This window comes from Felis catus, chromosome A3, assembly GCF_018350175.1.
Source record: "Felis catus isolate Fca126 chromosome A3, F.catus_Fca126_mat1.0, whole genome shotgun sequence".
Classification (NCBI taxonomy): domain Eukaryota; kingdom Metazoa; phylum Chordata; class Mammalia; order Carnivora; family Felidae; genus Felis; species Felis catus.
Window position 1 is genome coordinate 110,505,816 of NC_058370.1, and position 22,761 is coordinate 110,528,576.

Consider the following 22,761-nt stretch of genomic DNA (forward strand, 5'->3'; position numbering starts at 1 on the left):
CTTCAGGAAAGTAAGGCTTAGAAAGGTTAAATGTCACATCCCTGGTGACCAGGGTGGTCAGTAGGACCGGAATGGAGGTGGAGTAGGTAGGAAGGATCTGCCCTGGGCACAGGCAGTGAGGAAGAACGTTGTCTGAAAGAATTTAAAGGCTTAAGGTTGGTCTGCTTTTTATTACCTTTATAAGCTAGCAATTCTAAGCAATGTCAGTGATAAAGCACCCCTGTCTTCTGGGGTGCATGGCTCTCTGCCCAGTGCCATTGCTGTGTGGCCTAAATCTGGCATTCATACCCTGCACTCTGCTATCCCCAGTGGTGTTATTCTCTGGGGCAGGGAGACAGGGAAAGCCCCTGACTTGTAGCATTTGTTGATTTCTGTGTAAAAATTCCATGGCTGATGACGAAGCCACCAAAGTAGAGAATTGGGAACACCATCTAGTACTAGCTAGGTCCAGTGCAAGCTTATACCCAATATTTAGATTCAGTACTATGCAGATTTTATTAACAAAAAGCAATTATCAAATTATGGTTGAGGTAGTAATACAAGTACCTGATGCAATTAACTTAAATAAAACTTTTTAGTATATGAAAGATTTTATTACAGACAATTAAATTAGGCAGCAAGAGTAACCTCAAACAGAACGGATTATTTTGCTAATTTCCAGCAACAATTGCAATGTGTTAAATTTCCCAATAAAAGTTGTTGACTACTGTTTACATAATAGGCAAATAACGGCTCTTAGCTTCAAAATAGAAATAAAATCATACATACAGTCAGTTTGGCAATTTGATGCTTAAATAGCTGGGTTATGTTTTGGAAATAGGGTGATAGCAATTAAAAAATTTTTTTCGTCTTTTACTATTTTGACTCTGAGAAGCTCCGGAGCCACTTAACATGTTTTCAGGACGAAACCGTTAACTTTTTATGGAATAAATGCAGTATATCAAGCTACCCTACTGTACCGACCTAACCCAGCCCCACCAGTTGGCTGTTACTGTTCAGCTTTGCAGATTTTATCAGGTCACCCTTGATTTCTGCTTCTCTTTCTCCACATCTTACCTATCAGCCAAGGCTGTTGGCTCTATATGCATAATGTATCCAGAATCTGACCATGTCTTATCGTCTTTACTACTGCCATCTGCTCCAGGCCATGCCTCCTGTCACCTGGTTATCGCAATCAGCCTCCTTACTGGGCTAGTTCCTTCTTCCTCTGACTCCACAGTCCTCACAGCAATCAGAACTCTGAAGTGGCTCCCCATGTTACTCTGAATCAAAGCCCAAGTCTTGACAAGTGGCTTACAACCCTATGTGATTTTGCACCATTGCCCCCCCGACCTCATTTCTCCCCATTTTCTCCCTTACTTGTTAAGCTCTGAGTACAATGGCCTCCTGGCTGTTTCTAGCACACACTTCTCATCTCATGGTCTGTTTCCTCTACCTGGATGCCCCTCCCCCAAGATGAGAACATGATTTACTGCCTCGTTTCTTTCAAGTCTTTGCTTAAATGTTACCTTCTCTTGAGACATCCCCTTACCACCCAACATAAACTCTGCCACCCACCACCAACTGGTACACCCTATCCTTTTCCCACTATTTTTTTTTTCATGTTACTATTGCCACGGACATACTTTATTTATTTTAATTGTTTACTGTTTGTGTTCTCCACTAGAATGCAAGCTCCATGAGGGCAAGGATTGTTTACTCGATTTTTTTTTTTTTATGTGCCCGATAAATACATGTTGGATTAAGGAGTGAGTAGCTGGGGCTTTCTCCTTTCCCTGGGAAATAAAAAAAGAAAACCGACAATCTTGTGAATACACTAAAAACTAGTGACTTGTACACTTTCAAGGGTTATCTTATGGCGTGTGATTTATATCTCAATAAGCATTATTGATCGTCAACAAACTGAAGATGGATTGCAGAGAGAAATGCTCTCAGATCTGTGTCTTACAACTTGAGGAGACATGATGGACCTGACCTTTACGTGCTGGGACGGGTGGATAAAAACAGACAGGATTCCAGGAAACACTCTAATCCTGTAGGAGTTATCACCCAAATGCTGACTCATTCATCATGGACTAGAATCACTCTGGTCTCTTGGAATCAATGTTTTGAGGCCTCTTTCTTACCACTTCAATTTCTCTCCTTGTTTGGCCCATTCACTCATATTCTGAAAGAAAGTATAAATGTGCCTTTTTGAAATGTGTGTTGAAAAACCTCTAACCCTCTCTTAGCCATTCCAGAGGCCGGAAATGAGGATGGCTGCCACCGCTGTTAAGCAGTACTTGTAGACTGCCCAGTGCCACGAAACTGTGTGGTGCACAGTAATGTTGGAGCCCTGAATCCTCATGTGCTCACCAGGGTTTGAACAAAACCCAGACAACTGGAGTTTCCAAAAGAATGTGTTACTGATTCATGAATTTATGGATTGCGCCATGAGATGGAATATGGAGTCCCGAACATGAAGTTCTGGTGAGGCAAATGAAGCCTGATTGTGAAATAAAAATACACACTAACGTAAGTGGAGTAGCCAGCCAACTTAATTAGACCTCTCGTTGCCTGGATTTAGAAAAGAGCGAGTTGGTAATAAATAATAACATCACCTTATATTTATACGGTTCTTCGGGTTTTTTTCCTCCAGTTTAAAAATTGTGCTAAACTGCACAAATGTAAAATTTACTATCTTAACCGTTTTGTAAGAGTCTGAAATTCTACGCCCATTAAACAAAACTCCCCATCTCCCCCTACTCCCAAGTCCCTGGCAACCAGCATTCTGCCTCAAGGATTTTGACTGAGTACTTCATTTAAGTGAATCATACGGTATTTGTCTTTTTGTGACCGGCCCATTTCAAATTGTATGATGTTTTCAGGGTTCATCCACGTTGTAGCCTGTCTCAGAATTTCTTTCTTTTTGGTGCTGGGTGATACTGCATTGTATATATAAACCACATTTTACTTATCCTTTCACCTGTTCATGAACTCTTGGGTTGCTTCTACACTTTGGTTATCGTGAAAAATGCTGCCATGATCGTGGATGTACAAGTATCTCTTAGAGACCCTGCTTTCAGTTCTTTTGTTTATACCTCAAAGGGAAATCACTGGATCATATGGTAGTTTTCTGTTCTTGTGTTTTGAGGAACCACCATACTGTTTTTGGAATGGCTGCACCATTTTACGTGGCCATTAACAGCGCTCAAGGGGTCTGGCATCTGCATGTTGTCACCAACCTTGTTATTTTCAGTTTCTTTAGATGGTACTCATTCTAATGGGTGTGAAGTGGCATCTCGTCGCAGCTTTGATTTGCGTTTCCCTAATGGTTAGGGATGTTGACCAACTGTGTGCTTGTTGGCCACTCGGAGATCTTCTGTGAAGAAATGTCTATTCAAGTCCTTTGCCTGGTTTTTTAGCAGGTTGTTTTCTTGTTGAATTCTTGGAGTCACGTATACTTTCTGGATATTAATCTCTTATCAGCTATGATTTGCAAATATTTTATCCCATTTTTTGGTACTTTGTTGACAGTGCCTTTGATGCACAAGATTTTTAAATATTCACGAAGACTAATTTGTCTATTTTTCTTTTGTTGTCTGTGCCTTTGGGTGTCATATCCAAGAAATCATTGCCAAATCCAATGTCATGCAGCTTTTGTCGTATGTTTTCCCCTAAGAGTTTTATAGTTTTAGGTCTCACATTTAGATCTTTGGTCCATTCGAGTTAAATTTTGTTTATGGTGTTAGGTGAGAGTACAGCTTTGTTCTCTTGCATGTGGATATGCTCTTCTCCCAGCACCATTTGTTTAAGAGTCTGTCTTTTTCCCTATTGAATGGTCTTGGCACCGTGGTCAAAAATGATTTGACCATGTATGTAAGGGTTCATTTCTGGGCACTCTATTCTGTTCCATGTATGTTTCTGTCGATGTATGTTTCCCTGCCAATTCCACACTATTTTGATTACTATAGCTTTGTAGTAATTTGTTTTTTTACTTTTAGATCAGGAACTGTGTGTCCTCCAGCTCTCCTCTTCTTTTTCAAGACTGTTTTGTCTATTTGGTGTCCCTTGAGATTTCGCATGAATTTTTGGATGCGTTTTTCAATTTCTGCAAAGAACGTCATTGGAATTTTGATAGGTATTGTATTGAATCTATAGATTGCTTTAGGTAGTATTGAGATCTTTTTAAAAATAGACTTTATTTTACTTATTTATTTTTGAGAGAGAGAGAGAGAGAGTGAGCATGCAAATGCATGCAAGTGGGGGAGGGGCAAAGAGAGAATCTTAAGCAGGCTCCACCATGAGATCGTGACCTGAGCCGAAATCAAGTGTCTGACTTTTAACTGACTGAGCCACCCAGGTGCCCTGGTATTGACATCGTAAAAGTATTAAGTCTTCCAGAGGCACCTGGGTGGCTCAGTCGGTTGAGCATCTGACTCTTGATTTCGGCCAAGGTAATGACCCAGGGTCATGGGATCCAGCTCTGTATCAGCCTCTGTGCTAAGTGTGCAGTTTCCTTGGGATTCTCTCTCTCTCTCTCTCTCTCTCTCTCTGTCCCTCTCTCTACCTCTCTCTCTCTCTCTATATATATATATGTGTGTGTGTGTGTGTGTATATATATATTATATATAATATATATATAATAAAATGAAAAAAAAACTAAGTCTTCCAGTTTATCAATATGGAATACGTTTCTACTTATTTATGCCTCCTTCAGTTTCTTTCAGCAATATTCTGTAGTTTTCATTGTATAAGTCTTTAACCTCCTTGATTAAATTAATTCCTAAATATTTTATTCTTTTTGATGCTATTGTAAATGGAATTGTTTTCTTAATTTCCTCTTTAGACTGTACATTGTTCATGTATAAAGATGCAAGTGATTTTTGCCTGTTGACTTTGTATCCTATTTGGCTGAATTCATTTATTCATTCTAACAATTTGGTTGTGTAATCTTTAGGATTTTCTACGTATAAGAGCATACCATCTGCAAACAGATAATTTTACTTCTTCCTTCCATTTTAGATGAATTTTATTTACCTCCCTTGCCTAATTCCTCTGGCTAGAACTACCAGTGCTATGTTGAATAGAAGTGGTAAAAACAGATGGGCATCCTTGTCTTGTTCCTGACCCTAAGGAGAAACTTTCAGTCTTTCACCATTGAGCAGGAGGTTTGCTGTAAGATTTCATACATGGTTTTTATTATGTTCAGGTAGTTTCCTTCTATTCCTAGTTTGCTGAGTATTTTTTATCATGAAAGGGTGCTAAATTTTGCCAAATGATTTTTCTGCATCACTTGAGATGATGTTTGTTTTTTCCTCCCTTTATTCTATTAACATGGTATATTACATTAGTCGATTTTTGCATGTTCAAACATTTTTCCATTCCAGGAGTAAATCCCATTTGGTCATGTTGTATAATTACTTTTAATCTGCTTCTGAATTCAATTTCCTAATATTCTGTGGAAGAGTTTTGCATCCACATTTATACGGGATATTGTATTGTTAGGCGACACTGTAGTTTTCTTTTCCTGTGGTGCCTTTGTCTAATCTGGGCTCTGGGTAATGCTGGCCTTACAGGATGATTTAAGAAGCATTCCCTTATCTTTAGTTTTTGGGAAAAGTTTGAGAAGGTTTGGTGTTGGTTCTTCTTTAAATGTTTGGTGGAATTCACCAGAGAAGCCATCAGACCCAGGGCTTTTTGTTGTCAGGCGCTTTTTGATTACTGATTAAATCTCTATACTAGTTACAGGTCTATTCAGATTTACTATTTCTTCATAGTCTTGGTAGGCTTTGCGTGTCTAGAATTTGTCCACATCAGTTAAGTTATCCAATTTGTTGGCATACAATTGTCCATAGAACGTTCTTATATATATATATTTTTTTTATCTCAATAACATTGATTACCTCAGAGAAAGAAAACCCGGTAAGTGGTGATGAGAGACAGAAGTGAGTGTGACAGTTTTGTTCTGTTGAAATCCTTACTCTGTGCCCCTATATAAATAAGTCAGAAATTAGGGGGACGCCTGGGTGGCGCAGTCGGTTAAGCGTCCGACTTCAGCCAGGTCACGATCTCGCGGTCCGTGAGTTCGAGCCCCGCGTCAGGCTCTGGGCTGATGGCTCGGAGCCTGGAGCCTGTTTCCGATTCTGTGTCTCCCTCTCTCTCTGCCCCTCCCCCGTTCATGCTCTGTCTCTCTCTGTCCCAAAAATAAATAAACGTTGAAAAAAAAAATTAAAAAAAAAAAAAGAAATTAGTGAAACAGGCTGTTTGGAAGATTGAACATAGATAACATCGATATTTAACGAGAAGCTGCAGTCATCTCCCAACCCATTCCTTGCTCTCTGCTTTCTGCTCCGGGTCATCTTTCCCCTCAGCTGGGGAGGATCAGCTTCCTGAAGCATGGGTCCGAGTGTACATTCACCCTCTCAGAATCCTCCTTCACAGTCCACTCATCCTCTGTGGAATAAAAGCCTGGCCTCCTCAGTGAGGGATTTCAAGCCATCACACTGCAGTTCTTGTCTGTAACCCTCTCCTCGGACCCCAGCACACCTGGGAGTCAGAGGAGGGTTTTTCTCTACACGCGACACCTCAGCGTCTCGTCCTGTGAGCTTGCTATTCCTCTGTCTGGATTAGCTCCTCATCTGCCTTACACAAGCCTCTCCATCTCTCAAGGTTCAGCTCATGGGCCACCTCTTTCTTGTAAATCTTTGTGACCTCCTCAAGTCAAAATTCATCTTCATTCGTGCATCCATTTAATCATCCAAAAAAATTGTGTGCTCCATGCTAGGCGGAGAGGAGCGAGATGCAGGTCCCATCATCAAGTTGCCTAGGGTCTTCTAGAAGGAGACTGATGTGCCCTCACCATAACTAACACAGACTGAGCACATACTAAGTGTCAATAATGGCTCATTTAATCTTTGCAACAACCCCATGAGGTGGGGGCTCCTTCCTGCCTTAATTGTAGAGGTCCTCTGCCCAAGGTCACAAGGCTGCGGAAGAAGAGCTGGAATTCACAGCAGGCATTCTGAGCCCAGAGCCCTGCATTTGCAAATCACTGTTTTGTAATAAGTATGCTTCCTTCATCTGTTCTGATGTAATTGCTCTGAGTTGGTATCAATATTGTTTTAAAGCTCCCCTGGTGACTCCCCTGTGCAGCCAGAAGTGAGAATCTCTGCTGTCAAGGATACGGTGATGGCAAAAAGTGTGGATGGTCACATAGGCCTGGGGCATGGGGATTGGAAGGGGCTTGAACTCGTTTAACTGGCAGGTCGGAACACAATGAGTGACGAGGGGAGGACAGGACACAGGGGACTGAGTAGCTTCAGGAACTGGGAGCTGCTCTGAGAGGCTGGGCGAGAGATCAGACTGTTAGAGAGGAAAGAAGGGGCCATGTTGGCCTTGAATGTCATGCCTAAAGAATGTGCAATTGATCCTTTAGGCAATAGGGAGACATGGAAGACTTAAAAATTATTTTTGCATTCATCATTTTTAATAAGCCCCCTAGAGGCTTACTGGAGCCCCTCACTTGCAGAAAATCTGCCCTAGTGGGCGTGTAAGATTTATGCAGTGCTGGTGTTTGTCTGATCTATGATGCTACAAGGGGGAGCACCTAACAGTACTCTTTGTCCACAAGGCAGAAAGAGCCAGTGTCCATCTGGAAACGCTTAATAGTTATGAGAGGCTTGTGCTGTATTTCCAAAATGCCAAAAATCCCCCGAGGGCAGACATCTCTGAATGGGGAGAGGCTACATGTGCAGCCTTTTGCTTTCCCCATCTCTGCCTGATGTAAAGCCTCAGCTGTTTGTCAGTGGATGTGGGTTGATCTAGTGAGGTTGGAAGAAGGAAGACTGGTCCTAGGAGGGGTCTTTTCAATGTGGAGGTGGCCTCGATCTGCATATAAACCTTTACATAGATCCTATTCCTCTGGGCTGGGCCTGAAACACTGCATTTCCTGTTGCCATGACACCAGCAGTCACTATTACAATCCCCCAGGATTCTGTGAAGGAGAGGGAGAGGGAGGGAGGGAGAGAACACAGGAGCGAGCCAGAAAGCATGGTAGTTTTTCTCCCTTTCCTTATTTTCCTTCTCTTTCCAATCCCTTCTTCTATCTTAAAGAAATACCAACAGAAAAGTACAAGCCAAATAGGCAAGGGAGGCAGGGGAGAGTTTCCCTTTTCTCCATGTTGGCTGCTAAGAATATACCAGGCTACTTGAAGATGTGCTCTGAGGCAGGCTTTGCGGACAGGACGCTGATGGTTGCCTAAGCAGAGCGACCTCTTCTCCACTTCCTCTTTCCTAACACAACCCCAATTTGATAAAAAGAATAAATGCACACAGATGACTTAGAGGAAGCTGCTCTATCCCTGCTCCTGGGGTGGATCCTGATTCCAAGTCTAAGCCAAGGATTGTTATATATACTTTCTCCCCCTTGCTGGCGATTGCTTCAGAACCCCAGCCTTGAGCCTATCAACACGGGGCCCCCTCCAAGCGATAGCGCCTAGTTCAAGGGCGGGCTGTGTCCTGAGTTGTGTCAGACACACAGAATGGAAAGACTTAAGTCTGTGTTTTTCAGGGAGAGAGGTTGCCTCCCTTGTTGGTCTGCTGGCTGCCATCTTGTGGCCACGAGACAAGTCAGTGTGAGGAAAAAGTCAACACAAAAAAGGAGGAGGACAGCCAAGTGAATCACAGAGAAATGGAGCTGGAACTCTGTCTTGTGCCTGGAGGTGGGGCCCACCTCTGGACCACCTGACAAGTGAGATAATGTGTTTCCTTTTCAGTTGGGCTTGTAGCTGAGAAATGATTCTGATTCTTTCCTAACTCAAAGTACCTGTCTTTGTAACTACAGAAGACTATAACAATGACAGAGTCCATAAGAAGCTTTCTCAACAATTCTCTCATCTGAATCACCTAAGAACCTCTTGATGTAGAATGGCCATTATTATCCCTATAATTCAGAGCAGTGAAGTGACTTGTCTAAGGCCAGGTCTCTATTTTAGTCCCATGCTCTTTTGACTATATCAAACCTCTCACGTAACTGTTACTGTAAATAAATCCCATGATTTATTATATATTATTATAAAATAAAAACTCCACTCATTTGTATAGTTCTTTGCACATTTAAATGCCTGGTTACATCTAGGGCTTTAATCTCAAAAGACCCCTGAAATGAATGTCTCAGATGTTACAGTCAGACACAGAAATAATACATGCTAAAATTAAGTGATACGGCTGGTCTGGCAGGAAAAGATAACCTATGCCAATCAAGATCCCCCTTGGGATTTGGAGTTGGGACCCTGAATAAGATGTAGAGATGAAGGCCAAAGAGAGGAGAAGAGAAAGCCTATGGCCCCGAGAGAAGCAGGGGGAGAAGACACCTTGGTTTCTGGCCACTTTCCAGGTCCCATTTCCAGTGTGACGGAGGTCCAGCTGGACTGGGTCTCCTGCTCATGACATAGATGTTTCTGGGCCCTTTTACTCCAGCCAGTTGGAGTTGGTTTCTATTTCTTGAAGCTTTGATTCGAACCTCCCCTTCTTTAGTTTGTTTATTTACTTTGAGAGAGGGAGAGAGAGAGGTGGGGAGGGGCACAGAGAGAGAGAGAGACCCTAGGCAGGCTCTACGCTGTCAGCACAGAGCCCGATGCGGGGCTCCATCTCCCAAACTGTGAAATCATGACCTGAGCCGAAATCTGGAGTTGGATGCTTAGCCAGCTGAGCCACCTAGGTGCCCCCAAGCATCTCGTTTTAGTTATCTCTTTCCCTGACATGATTAGTAGTAAAAAATGAAAACACTTAAGATGAAAAGGGCCCTGGTGCCAGTCTTGTGGTAGCCTCAAGCAGGGGTTTGAGAGGCTATATCCCGGTCTGGAGGGAGGCTCTGGGAACAAGTGTGACAAAGAATCTTACAAGCTGTGGCAGCACCTGAGGAGGAAGAACACAGCCTGCACCCCTGGGGTGCTCTGGGAGTGGGTGACCTTGAGCTGATGCTGTGAGAATGTCACCATGGAGTCTCCGATATGTTTAAGACCATGGTTCACGGGGCAACTGGGTGGCTCAGTCAGTTAAGCGTTGGCTCAGGTCATGATCTCAAGGCTCATGAGCTTGAGCCCCACGTCGGGCTCTGTGCTGACAGCTTGGAGCCTGGAGCCTGCTTCGGATCTGTGTCTCTCTCTCTCTCTCTCTCTCTCTCTCTCTCTCTCTCTCTCTATCCCTCCCCTGGTCATGTTCTGTCTCTCTCTCTCCTTCAAAATAAATAAATATTAAAAAAAAAAAAGACCATGGTTCACAACCAAGAGGATTTTGCCCCCTCCCCAAAAAGGTATGGTAGTGTTTGAAGACATTTTTGGTTGTCACAGCTTGGGGTGGGGCCTCTGCTTCTAGTGGGTAGAAGGGTGGGGGCAAGGGATGCTGCTGAACGCCCTCTAGCACATGGGACAGCCTCACAACCATGAATTATCCAGCCTGACATACCAGTAGTGCCAGGATTGAGCAACTGTGATTTCTGAGATTTTTTTTCCCCAGTGTGTTTATAAGAGGGTTATGTTTACTGATGTTCCAGTCTAGGAATTTTCCATAAATATTATAGGTAAATATTTTTTATAACCAAGGTGTGGACAACTCAGGCTCGCTTTCCCCAGGACCGCTTTTGATCACCACATACAGTCAGGTCAAATCCCGAAGCAGAGAGATTTACTGGTGGGCAGTGGGGGACGAGAGAGGTCATCCCTGTGTTCGATGATGGAGATAGGCCTCCGCCATTAGGCTCATTGATCCATGTGGCATGTTTCTGCGTGTCAGAAAAGCAAAAAGGGAAAGCCTTTTTTGGTGTGCGTGTTTCGGACCATCATTTTGTACCTCGTTAAGAACCTGACATATGGTAATGCTTACCACATCCACAAAGGCTTCGACCAATAGTGATTTCTAGTAAGGTTGCAAACAGTAATTACGTTTTTAAAGTGGTAGTTTAGATCTTCTATTGCCAGTAGGAAAAAAATACTAGTTTGCAGGCATGCCCCCAAATGAGCTCTAAAGAACTCCTTCCAAGAGTTATTTATCTTCCGTAATGGAAGGGCAGTAAATCTGGGGGAAGGGCTGAGGACCTCAGTAAAAGGCGAGGTGGACCATGACCACTCCTTTCAGTTACTCCGGCAACTGTGTGCGGTTAAAAGATTCTCATGAAGCTTTGGAAGATGAGCTTCTCTCATCAGAAGCTTCTTTACTTAATGTGTTTGACACTGTGGATTAGCGCTGCCTCCTCCCAGTGGGTTTTCTCCTTTGGGCTCTGAGGTTTGTGGTTGCCAAGGGCTGTCCACTGTGAATGTGGAGCTGTGTGCTTGGATCCGTCCAGCTGTGATCCCCGGAGCCTCGACTGGCCTGAACACTCTGTGCTTTTTGGTCTGCCTTCAATTCTGAGGCACAGAAAAACATTTTCAGGTCTTGCCTAGCCTCCCAGCTGGGGTAGGAAGGAAGATGAGGGTGATTCTGTAAGATCCATAGCATCTTCTCGTTGGCCTCCTGGTAATGCGTGGGTTCCTCTCAGATGAACAGGGTCCTGGGTCTTCCCATGCTGTAGAGAGGCAAGCACGGGGCTGTGGGTTAAAGTGCATTCTTGAATCCCAGCAACCAGAGGCTCCTCGAGGTGGGGGGAGGGCAGGTCGTGGAGGAGGGCAGTCACTGCGGCTGGGCATTTGAGGTGATGGAGGCTTAAGTCCCAGACATCGGCGGAACCAGCAGAAGGAGGCATTCTGAAGCAGGAGACCCAGGTCTCCAAAGCCATGTGGCGTCCCGCTCCAGGGGCCCTCTCCAGACCGTTCTCAGCTCTGATGGAGCCTTCCAACCGTCCTTCGTGTCCATCCCGACAATTTTGGCCCAGCTGTCTAGTTGACAGCTGTTACATGAGATGGGATTCATTTCTTTGTTGTTCTTCATGGGACGTTTTCGAACCTGAGAGCCCACTGGGATCATAACAACTTCATTTGTTGAATCCCTACCAAATGCTCCACACCGCACACATACCTTCTTCTTTAATTATCGTGACGGTCCTACGAGGTAAGTCCTACTATGCCCACTCTTTAGAGTAGGAAATTGAGGTCTAGAGAATTTAGGGAGCTGTCCAAGGTTGGAATGAATGTGTGGCAGCACCAGAATTCCACCCCAGGCCTCACTTTATCCCCGCTTACTGCCTCATTCTACCCCTGCAGGAGGGTTTCACGTTCCTCTTCACCTTGACACGTATGTCCCAGGTTTTTTGAAATATTCTGTTGACAGTAGTTAAGATGCACACTGTAAAATGCATACGTTGTGTAATAAAATTGTCTTGGTTGTGAGGTCAAGGGATTTTTTTTTTTTTTTGAGTCCTATCTGGGCCTGAACTCACACAGAGCTTTCTCTCTCTCACAAACGCTATTTAGGGTAAAGTGATGCACCAGGCATATTTTTAAGTTTAACCAGGCATAACACACCCATCTAAATAAACATTTGAGTGTATTGTAATTGACTGTGTAATGAGATGTTAAAATCGGATGACCCTTTGTCTTAGCTTCTGCGGAGACTGGAGACTACATGAGAACTCATTGCATGTTCCAAAGTGGTCTCCCTGACGGTCCTCTTCCTGCTGTCTGAAGTGATGGGGGTGGGGACACGCCCTGTTCCCCTTCTGCATCTGGAGAGGGGAAGTGGGGGGGGGGGAATGCCAATAACTTTTCCTACAGCCGTTCCTGCTCTCTGGTCTCCAGCTTCCCACTCGGCTCCTATAACTCTGGTAGTAGTCTGGAGGAAGGCGGTCGGCCACACATCCCGGCTCTTGGTCACCTCCTTTGGAAGTCCATCTTGGATGTCCTGTAGCCCCATTTAAAATGACCGACTGGTCTTGGGGGTGCAGTGGACGGGTGTCTGGCTCATGATTGAGACATCTACATCTACCGGAGAGAGAATAGCTTGTGGCAAAGCAGACCCTGTGCAAGAGTCAGCCTGGGGTCACTTCAGGTCCTGCCCAAGCCAGGTGCACGGAGGGCTGAGGAGGCCACATTGGAAATCATAGGAGATAGACTGCCGGTTTTTCAGAGGCTGAGCAAGGAGCTGTAACACAACCCCCTCCCCCGCCCGCCCCTGGCCAGAGCAGATCCGTATGCAGTGGCATCTGGGGAACCACGGCTGAGGCGTTCCCAACAAACTGGTAGCATCTCCCAAGAACCCACAGAAGTGCCCCATGCAAACAAGAAACACCTGCACATGCCTGCCAAACCCAAGGAACCCGGATGCCAACTTCCAACAGAATCCGCTGTAAGGCCCTTCTTTCCTCTTACCTTTCCTCTCTGTACCCACTTCAACTCTGGATCTGAAGGTACTGTCATTGGCAGCTAAGTGGAAGGTGGGTAGAGGCACAAGGCAGAGAAAGAGAGAATCTAGTCATGCCTCCTTCTCCGTTGCAGCAGTTAGGCCTGGGGTGGGGGTGAAACTTTAAACTTAAGCATTACTTAGTATTACATCCATATTAATGACTAAACTGATTGTCTGGAGGTGTAGCATGGGTAAGATCTTCTTAAAAATTCTGCATGTGGCCTGAGATATTAAGGGACCTACTCTGATTTCATCCAGGGCAGAGGCAAGAACTGTGGCAGAGTATGTGAGTCGGCGGAGGGGTGGGGGGGGTGCACCTAGGGGAGCTTGAGAAGCATTAGGATAGTGCCCTCCATTCTGCTTGTCCAAATGCCATGACATTACTTTTCCCCCTCACTCTTCGGCTCCAGACCGTGTGGTCCTTGCAGGCATGGTGCTATCTCGGGGCCTTTGCATTTGCTCAGGGCCTTTGCATTTGCTCTGCCTGGAATGTTCTTCCTCCAAGTGTCCACATGGATTGCTCCCTGGTTTTCTTCACCTCTCTCTCTGTTTAAATGTCCCTTTATCAGACATTTTATCTAACCATGCAATGCAAATCGTCATCCACATCTCACTGCTCTGTCCAGTCCCCTTATTATACATTCTTAGGTTTTCCACAGCCCATAATACCACCAGACCTCTCATGTGGATCTGTTTATTGTGTGCTCCCCAGAGCAAGCTCTAGGAGAACAGAGACTATTTTCTTCACTCTTCTTCCCAAATGCATAGAATTATGGATAGCACATGATTGTGGCCCAATAAATATTTGTTGTTTCTGTTGTTCAGTGTTATCTCTGCTTCCCCAAATTCCTTTTACCTTTCGGACTGTAGATTCATTCACTCTATTATACAAGCACAGCCAGTCTGGGCAAGCTGACTCACACCTTTACTTCCAAAGCCTGTTTTCTCTGTCTGGGACACAAAGGAACCCGGAGGAGGGAATTCACTTAGCATTGAGATGCCAGTGACCTGATCTCTTGGAAACGATACATTGGGTTCCCCTGAAGGAATAGTTTCTCTCTCTCTCTCTCTCTCTCTCTCTCTCTCTCTCTCTCTCTCTCTCCTCTCTCTCTCTCTCTCTCTCCTCTCTCTCTCTCTCTCTCTCTCTCTCTCTCTCTCTCTCTCTCTCTCTCTCTCTCTCTCTCTCTCTCTCCTCTCTCTCTCTCTCTCTCTCTCTCTCTCTCTCTCTCTCTCCTCTCTCTCTCTCTCTCTCTCCTCTCTCTCTCTCTCTCTCTCTCTCTCTCTCTCTCTCTCTCTCCTCTCTCTCTCTCTCTCTCTCTCTCTCTTTTTCTTTTTAAATCTGAGAAGAAAGAATGCAGAATGAGTCCCTTCTCACTATAGCCCGAAGGGTGGTTTTTATGAATTTTTACCACATGTCCACACAAAACTTTAGCCTTTCTCTCACTGAAGGAAAGAATGTGAGAAATTTTTACTAGAGTCTTGTCCGTGTAGAGACCCTTATCAGGGAAAGTGATTTTCTGAAGTGGCCTGAGTCATTAGGAAATAGGTTTCTTTCTCTGACTCGCAGCTAACTTAGCCCTCGAGCGAAGATAAAGGACTCCTTTTGGGGACTGGCTACTCACAGGGCTTGATAATGAGGTCTGCTCCTTGGCCTTCCCCCTGAGAATCAGGTCTTCCCAGCACACCTGACAAGTGTTCTTAAATCAGGAGCTCATCTAAGAATGACAGAAATAAAAACCTCCCTTCCTGACAGAGCTTCTCCGTCGAGATCCTTGCGTCTGCTCCCCTCCATCATTATTACCCCTGTGTCTACACTTGCAGGCAGGAATTTTCTCTGCAATTTCTCTGAAATTTAGTTGGCTTGAAAATGATGTTTTCAGGGATGGCAAAGATTAATTTGGTGCAGTGACAGGGAGACCAGGGCCCTGTGTACTTGCTGCCTGGCGGATTAAGGATGTGAGCTTTGGAAATAGACCGCGTGGGTTTGAGGCTGAGCTCTGTCACTTACTAGCCGTGTGACCTCGGACAATTTACTTCTCAGTGCCTCAGTTTTCTCATCTGCAGAATAGGAATAGTAACAACCTACCACATATGGTTGTTGTTAGGATTAAATGAGTGAATATAGGAGGAGGGCTTAGAACAGTGTCTGGGCACATAAGAATAGCTGTGTAGGTGTCGACAAATCTTATTTTTGTTCAGTGGTGGTCAATCGTGATTATCGTCATTATCCTCATTGTTTTATCTCCATCCTCTTGCAAATGGGGCCCATTTATTTATTTATTTATTTATTTTACATCTAAGTTAGCATATAGTGCAACAATGATTCAGGAGTAGATTCCTTGATGCCCCTTACCCATTTAGCCCATCCCCCCTCCCACAACTCCTCCAGTAACCCTGTTTGTTCTCCATATTTAAGAGTCTCTTAGGTTTTGTCCCCTTCCCTGTTTTTGTATTATTTTTGCTACCCTTCCCTTATGTTCATCTGTTTTGTCTCTTAAAGTCCTCATATGAGTGAAGTCATGTGATTTTTGTCTTTCTCTGACTAATTTCACTTAGCATAATACCCTCCAGTTCCATCCACATAGTTGCAAATGGCAAGGTTTCATTCTTTTTGATTGCCGAGTAATACTCCATTGTATATATATACCACATCTTCTTTATCCATTCATCCGTTGATGGACATTTGGGCTCTTTCCGTACTTTGGCTATTGTTGATAGTGCTGCTATAAACATGGGGGTGCATGTGTCCCTTCGAAACAGCACACCTGTATCCCGTGGATAAATGCCTCGTAGTTCAATTGCTGTGTCATAGGGTAGTTCTATTTTTTGTTTTTTTGAGGAATCTCCATACTGTTTTCCAAAGTGGCTGCACCAGTTTGCGTTCAAATGGGGTCCATTTAGACTCTAGTTGAGGACTTACGAGAGGAAAAGCAGCCAGCTGAATCTCTCTCAACAAGATGCTGCTCAGATTAATCATGGCTTGATTTTTTTTGACTTGTTGGTGAAGGAACCACACGGGTTTGTGACCCTCATTGAGTTCTGTTCTTCTAGGGCTCCGGAAAGGGAGTGATTCTACACTTGTGTTCCTTCCTACTCTCTCAGATTTATAAGGATCATCACCCCATTCTCATGAAAATTTTCTACATGACTGTAGGGCAATCGAACCAATCAGATGGCTGAGGAATGATACCTAGCTTTTTAAAAAGAATTGAAGAAAGCCTCTAGTCGAGAAATGGGAAGTAGAAGTGAGCCTAAACATTTTTTTTAATTGTATCACCAAAATAAAACACAAACACCAAAATATTCTCCAAACTGGATCTAAACCAAACTAGTGTTTCTTTTGTTCTAAGACCATGGCTTGTAGATTTGAGGAAAGGATTTTGGCATCCACTATCTCAGTTCACCTTTCTCCCTCAGGATATTAGCACTGGAATGTGGCAGCGGATTTCAGCCGAGTCACAACATCTGCATGGGGGATTTGCCTTTTGCAGGTTGCCACATGATGTGCCGCGTTTATAGGTCTCAACTCAGAGCATCACCTGGTACCTGCTTTGTACGCTTCCCAGGCAGCCCCGAGCATTTCACATGGGCAGTCTCTAAGGATCTCTTCAAGCTTTGCAGTCTGTTGAAGCGGAAAGTTTTCTAGCTGATTAAAAACAAATTCTAAATCTAGTATCCACGACTGTTTGTTTAGCGGATGAGGTAACCGTAGAAAAATGCAATAAACAAAACTGAAATAGTCTTTGCTCCATTGTGAACGTGGGGCTCTGGGAATCTTGCTGGATTTTGGTCCTTCCTCTCCTGTTCTGCAAACAGGAACTCACCTAGAGGATCACAGACTGACTTAAGTGTGTGTGTGTGTGTGTGTGTGTGTGTGTGTGTGTTAATTAAAATTTTATTCTTCATTGTGGAATTTCTTTTTGGTTCTGTTTTATGTCGTCTAGGTCTTTGTTGAGCCTATTTTGTTTTTGTGTTGTTTTCCTGGTGTTATTATCTAGCTGCATTGTAGCTTTAGAACAATTATTTTGAATTCTTTGTCAGGTAGTTCATGTATCTCCATTTCTTGAGGGTCGGTTTTTGGAGATTCACTGCGCTTCTTTGGTGATGTTGTTTCCCTGTTGCTTCATGATCCTTCTACCCTTGTCCAGTGTCCAGTTACCTCTTTTGGACTTCATGGCCTGACTTCAGTAAGGAAAGGTGACTTTGGTAAGGTGACTTCACCTGTGGGTCGAGGCATGATGGGACAGACTGCAACCCTGGGTCTAGTGGTACAGGGAACCAAGTGTAGTGGCTTGTGGTGGCTCTGGGTCCAAGGACGTATGATGTCTCGACAGCTCAGGCTGCTGGGGTCCATAACATTGACAACCATGTAGTCCTTGGTGAGAACTTTGGTGTATCTGCAAGGGCTCTTTGGGTCCTTAGTGATGCCTCAGGGTCCAGAGGCTAGAGACCCAGGAGGGCAGGCAGTGGTGATGGCTGGAGCTGGCGTCGTGCATGCAGGGGATGCCGTGGTCAGCTGCAGGTGCCTGTGTGGTGGCAGGGGCCGGTTGTGGGCACGCCTGTGGTGGCCGGGGCCGGGGTGGGGGCAGGCCCAACTGCTGGTGCACTAGCAGGTGCCTGGCCCCTGATTGTCATTATGCTCTCTTGTGGCCTTGGGGCCTCACCATGGGCTATGCACAGCAGTGGAGTCAGTGATGGGAGTTGGGTCAGCAGGGTACAGGTGCACAACTGGAGTGGCTTAGCTGCAGGTGAGCCCAGGGGTGCGGGCAAGTAATAGGAGTTAGGGCTGGATCTGAGCTGACGAGCTGCTGTGCAGGCCCTGGCCGTTGGCATGCTCTCCTGCCACTTAATTAAAAATTAACAACCAGCAGCACCCGGGTGGCTCAGTTGGTTAAGCGTCCAACCCTTGATTTCAGATCAGGTCATGATCTCATGGTGTGTGGGATCGAACCCCTGTCGACGGGCTCTGTGCTTACGGTGTGGAGCCTACTTCGAATTCTCTCTCCCTGTCTTCTCTCTCTCTCTCTCTCTCTCTCTCTCTCTCAAAATAAATGAACGTTTTAAAATTAACAGCCAGCACTATATCAAACGGTCATTTCTGATGCCTCACCTAAATTTGCCCCGGTCTGTCGCTCCTTCCTTTCCCTCTTCTCTGCACTAACTACGTAAGCTGCTCACTGCCATGTGTACAAGGACCTTTCGTATGTGTCACATGTCGCAGGCCCCCTTTGCAGCTCTCTAGCTCACACCATGTATGTTCAGAGGGCCAGGAATTCCATGCCCTTCTGCAAACCAGAGGGACACATTCTTAGGCAACAAGAGAGGGCCTTTGGGGTTTCTCAAATTACAGACATCACAGAAGTTGCCTCTCTTGCTTATCATTTGCTGACTGATTAATTAGCTCATATCCTCTGGATGAAGAAATGGCAACACATTTCTCATAATTGTACTCATATCACATAATTTCCTAAGTCTAATTACTTAGGACATCCACAAGAGTTAATGGCTAAAAGTTTGAAGAGTATCACCATCAATGTGTCTCACAGCTGATCTGATTTCTTTGTTCTAGTCACATGCAATAAAGAGAATTTGGGGGGGGGGGGCGCCTGGGTGGCGCAGTCGGTTAAGCGTCCGACTTCAGCCAGGTCACGATCTCGCGGTCCGTGAGTTCGAGCCCCGTGTCAGGCTCTGGGCTGATGGCTCAGAGCCTGGAGCCTGTTTCCGATTCTGTGCCTCTCTCTCTGCCCCTCTCCTGTTCATGCTCTGTCTCTCTCTGTCCCAAAAATAAATAAACGTTGAAAAAAAATTTTTTTTTAAAAAGAGAATTTGGGGGCATCTGGGTGGCTCAGGTAAGTGTCTGGCTGCAGCTCAGGTCATGATCTCACAGTTCGTGGGTTCGAGCCCCACATCGGGCTCTGTACTGACAGCTCAGAGCCTGGAGCCTGCTTTGCATTCTGTGTCTCCCTCTCTCTCTGCCCCTCCCTGGCTTGCACTGTGTCTCTCTCTGTCTCTCAAAGATAAATGAACGTGAGAAGAAATTAAAAAAAATTTTTTTGCTGACATTTGGGTGCTGATGGTATATCAAGGACCAATGGAAGCTTTTTGTCACAATCCTTATAGACACTAATGATAGATGCCTTTTACAGATGAGAAAACCGAGGCCCAAAAAGTTGAAGTAACTTGCCAAGGTTAACACGTTTAAAAAGAGGCAGATCCTCCTGCCAGACAAACTCCCACAGGATCCATGCAGCACAAGAAGGCCACTTGAACTTGGCCTTGCATGCAAGGCCTTAAATTTAGGTATTTGACATTATCTCCATATGAGGTCACACAGTCATAGAAATGCACTAGAAAACTGAAGTAGGTCTGGCATACAATTTGGACCACACTGTCCTCATAATAAAACTGCTATATGTTACATATATACACACACACACATTTACATACATATAATTATGTAATATATAATAGTATATACACATACACATGTATACACAGTTGTGTTACATTTCTGTAATATGCAATTACGGTACATTTCATTTTTGTGTTAAAGTCTTAGGTAAACATAAATATTTTAAATATATCATAGGTTCCATACTTCTTTCACTTTGTAATATACAGAGGCCTGGCCATGTCTTGACATGGGAGAGGTCCCAGTGCACAGAACCGTAGCAATAGGAGGGAAACTTAGAGACTAACTATCTTGTCCAACTTTTCATTTCATACGTGAGGACATGGAGACACAGAGATGTCGAGTAACCTCCCCAAGGTTACACAGCTAGAAGGCCCTTCTACTGACGGACCTGTGTGCTCTGTCCTGCACCCACTGCTGCTGCTGTAGCTGCTGCTACCTGGTTCATGCTTCCAAATAAGCAAGGAGAGGTTACGCGTATGGGCACAAGTAACTTTCTGGAAGCCTTGTAACATTTCTTTCCAGGCCAGTGACTCCCTCCAGTGTAATCTGTTTTTGAATATGGGGGGAAAAACGATTACATTTCCATGGGACTTTGCGCATTTCAAAACCCATTTGGAGCTGAGAATCAGCAGTGGACCTTGTGACCACCCTGGGAGGGTGTGTGTGCAGGCATTGCTACTTCTGTTTTTCAGATGGGTAAACAAAAGTCAAGAAATGTTGCACACCTCTCCCAAGGTAACACAGCCAGGTAGTGGCAGAACTGTTACTGTAATTTAGGACTCCTGGCTTAGACCGTTGTGCTGCACGCCACTGCTTTTCTGCGTGTGATACGTCCTACAGGAATTACAGAGGAGAGAGCACAAGCATTTTTGTTTTCCTGATGCTATTCATAAACCGTGTTAAACCCAGTGTATTTTTGTCTGAAAGAAACTATTCCTCATGTAATCAGTAACCTGGCAAAAAAGATAACTAGATCTTCTAAACGATATTCATACAGTAAATGCTATGAAGATAGATAGTAAGCGTTTCCAGTGTTCCTTAGGTGTTTCCTTTCAGTGGTGAGGTATAAGATATATTTAAATGAAGCTTAGTCTGGGAAACCAGCACATTGCAATTAAAAATGCAGCCCTTTAGTCTTGCAATTCTTTGTCTAAAGCCCTTTTACAAAAGAGGGTATTTTAATTCAATAAATAAAAGGCACTTCCAGCTTTCCTACTGGAGGAGGAGGAGGAGGAGGAGGAGGAGGAGGAGGAGGAGGAGGAGGAGGAGGAGGAGGAGGAGGAAGCTTAGCTACCACTTGCAACTAACACACATAACAGAGGAAACACACAAACAAATAGCATTTGATCTTGCTTTGCTGCAGGGCGTTTTCATCTTTCAAAAGACGGAGGGAAAAACAACCTCAGAACTTTAACCGCCAAAGCTTCCAAATTTATTGCAACACAACGTAATGGCAAATGCTATTTTCTTAGCGCTCAGATTTTTTGAATAACCACCATGGCCAAGAATGCCTGGTTTTATTTTTGCAATACACCCAAAGAAAATCTGGAATTCTACTCTCGATTTGGGGATGGCAGAGATGCCTGGGTTTTTCAGAGCAAACCATTGAGTCTAGTTATTCGATCTTATCCTCTCTGTTTAACCTGTGCTTGAGGCATTTATTTCATGTTTATACTAGTTTGACACAAATCATGCTTAAAAGAGATTTCATACCGTGTGTCCCTCTGCAAAGTTGGGCTACAATAGTAGACTTAACAATGCCAGCCCTTTCTTGGGCTTATCAGTTAAAGAAGCATTCAGCCTAAGAAAACGCTTCCAGTGGAAACAGGATACACAATTGTACATCTAGCCACATTCCACCGAGATTTGTGTGAGCAGAGAGAAGTATAGATCTGCACTAAAAAACTTCTCTTCATTTAGCATCAATGTGTCCATTTCTCATACTGCTTTTCATACATGGTTGGAAGCAACTTGTTACAATTCTGTTACATTCCGTATAGGAAGCAAGGTTTAAAAAGGGCAGGATAATAAAGAGACTTAAAGCTACTTCAAAGTTCTACACAAATGTCCTACTTTTCAACTTTTTTTAACCATAATTAAATCGGTTTAAAAATACAGTGAAATCTTGTTCTAATCTTAGCACAATTTATTTATAGTTGATATACATAATATTAGTCGTTTACAAGGATGTCAACTACCCCCACTCCCTCCCACTTCTCCTGAGACTGAAATTTGTCCAGACTGATTACTTGGTCAGGGTGTGTATTATAGTTTCTTAATGAGAAATACATTTTAACATTTTTATAATAAGGTATGGAAAGAAAACTATCTACATAGCTTAGTAATTCATCAGACATACCTTGTTTGAAGAAAGCAATTTTTTTTCAAAAATTTTCCACCACACAGAATGGATATCCTTTTTTCTTTAAGCTTTTCTGCATCACAAATCCCATCCAAATTATTCTAAAGAAGAAACAAGGAGAGGTCCAAGCAACTTTCCTCTTTTCTCAGAGGAGCTAATCAAACATTCCCATCAACCTCTCAGCACTTTGAAAAGCACATTTTAGCCACACACACACATCCACACACGTACATGCTCACGCACGCACACACACACACACCCTCACACACTGCTTCTCACACTGGTTTTAGTGCTGAATTAGGCGGTCCTCTTTCAAATTTCCACTCCCACTTGCTTTTCTTTGGGGTAAGGATTGCTAAATATTCTTCTCTAGCCTAAAGCACACATTTTCAGTAAGCAAATTCTATAATTAGAAATTCTAAAAAGTAGAAGAGAGGAGGCTAGATAAAATGGGAAACAAAAAGTATCCTTTAAAAAGGTTGTACACGGGGCAGTTAGATTTTCTCTTTCTTTTTCAAATGCTACGACACAGCTGGTTAAACTGCGTAAGGAAAGACTACTGTGCCAACATGACCAACCTGATTCTACCGGACTCTCACTCCTGGAGTCAAAAGCACTTTTCCTACATGGTAATGCTATTTTTTTTTTTTAATTTTAATTTTTTAGCTCA

The 22,761-nt window shown here is 44.0% G+C and overlaps 1 protein-coding gene across 1 annotated transcript in view; it reads right to left on the reverse strand.

Moving 5' to 3' along the window:
• VIT (vitrin) overlaps positions 1 to 22,363 on the reverse strand; it is a 106,245-nt gene extending 83,882 nt beyond the window's left edge. Inside the window, exon 1 of the mRNA XM_006930365.4 lies at positions 22,089 to 22,363. The gene's annotated coding sequence lies outside the window, so the exon portion shown is untranslated. The remainder of the gene's footprint in view (positions 1 to 22,088) is intronic.
• Positions 22,364 to 22,761: the final 398 nt, after the last annotated feature.